Here is a 1,600-nt window from a genome sequence, read left to right as displayed (position 1 = left end):
GAGAGGCTAGGTCTCACTATTTTGCTCAGGCTGTTTCACACGTACTGCTCATAGGTGCTGTCCTGCTACCAATGGGCATGGAAGCATTTGGCCTGCTCTGTTTCCAGCCTGGGTCGGTGCACCTCTCGTTACACAACCTGAAATTCTAGAGCTCCCTCTAGAACACCATATTGATGCCCAATGCAGCATGGACACCTGATCAACACAGCTGAGTGCAGCCCAGAACCCCTGAGCTCAAGCAATCCACAAGCCTCTGCCTCCCAAGTAACTAGGACAACAGGCACACGCCACCTTGCCCGGCAAACACTGCAGCTGTCCTAATGATGAAATGCATTCCATAAGTAAGGATAATGATAAAGTAAGGTGGAATGAATTGATGGTTTACCAACCATGTTTCAAGAAAATCAATTTCACTATCCTTCAAAGAAAGGAAAAAAATGTCTTATCAAGAAGCAGTGTGAATATGGGAAGGGCCTTTAAAAAAGATGTGGAGTTTCCTAAAGTAAAAAAGAGGGTTGAACTGATTGAAGGGAGAGAGGAAGTAGGGTCGGAAAGATTGTGACGGGGAAGTGAATACAACATAAATACTAGTATTTAGAGAGTGAGAGACAGGTAGAGGGACAGAAGGGAAAGGAGAGTGAGAGTGAGAGAGAAGAGCCAGGTTAGGGCTGAGTTTCTCTTTATCTGCCAGTGACTCCCTGTAGAAGCTTGCCGGCACAATTTAGGCTGTCCTGTAGGCATCCCTTGTTATGCCGAGCCAGCCAATATTGAGAAAAATAGCATGGGTCACAATGATGGAACTCGTCTGCAACATCGGAAGTTTTAAAGTAGTATGGAGTGGGAGGGCTAGAAGAGTTACCATAAAGAATGAATACACGTCATTCTGTTCTCTAGCCTCAACAGCTGCAAGAGAGGAACTCCTGCTGGCCAAGAAGACCAATGTCAGTTCAGCTTGAACAGGTGAAAGCATGCCTGATTCTGCAAAGGTATGAGATTACACTTTTGCGTCAGAGGTGGTCAGGGGCTATTGCACATTAGGAAACCGTTTATTGAGCTCCAGTTGGATTACTCTATCTTCTACCACCTCAAAATCAGCTGCTCATGCAGTGTTCTATACCGATGAGCTATTTTGGTCCTCCCTGCCCCTTCCAGCTAGTGGGTCCCCTGACTAGGGAAAGTGATTCGAACAGATTTGCATATCTTTTCATAGGAGACTTCTTGACTTATTTTATACTGTGCCAAATCAAGGTAGATTGAGTAATGATCTTGACAGACCTATATTGGAGAACTGCAGTGTGAGAAAGTGGCTCTGTATATACTGTTCCCAAATAGGTACAGGGTGTACAGAGTCCACAGTCCCCAGAGGTTTGGCAGAGGCTAAAGTTAGATATAACCTTACTCTCTAAAGTGGTAGCTTGGTCGAGCAGTAAGGCAGTATCAGAGGACAGTGTAAAGCATTTGTTGCACACACTCAGTCAGCAAATGGTCTCACACACTCAATAACTGAACTCTAGGCCTATGGTTTATCTACAAAAAATATATGCTTGTTTTATTTTAGAACCAACAATAGGTATTAAAATATACTTTCTCAGAATGAGAT

General features: G+C 44.1%; 1 non-coding gene across 1 annotated transcript; it reads right to left on the bottom strand.

Annotated features, from left to right (window-relative positions):
* On the bottom strand, positions 1 to 301 carry LOC146854768 (signal recognition particle RNA). The gene has a single exon (XR_014981690.1).
* Positions 302 to 1,600: the final 1,299 nt, after the last annotated feature.

The sequence above is a fragment of the Triturus cristatus genome, chromosome 4_1 (genome assembly GCF_964204655.1).
Source record: "Triturus cristatus chromosome 4_1, aTriCri1.1, whole genome shotgun sequence".
Lineage (NCBI taxonomy): Eukaryota > Metazoa > Chordata > Amphibia > Caudata > Salamandridae > Triturus > Triturus cristatus.
The sequence above is the reverse complement of the archived record's forward strand: the minus strand, read 5'-3'. Positions and strand labels throughout refer to the sequence as shown.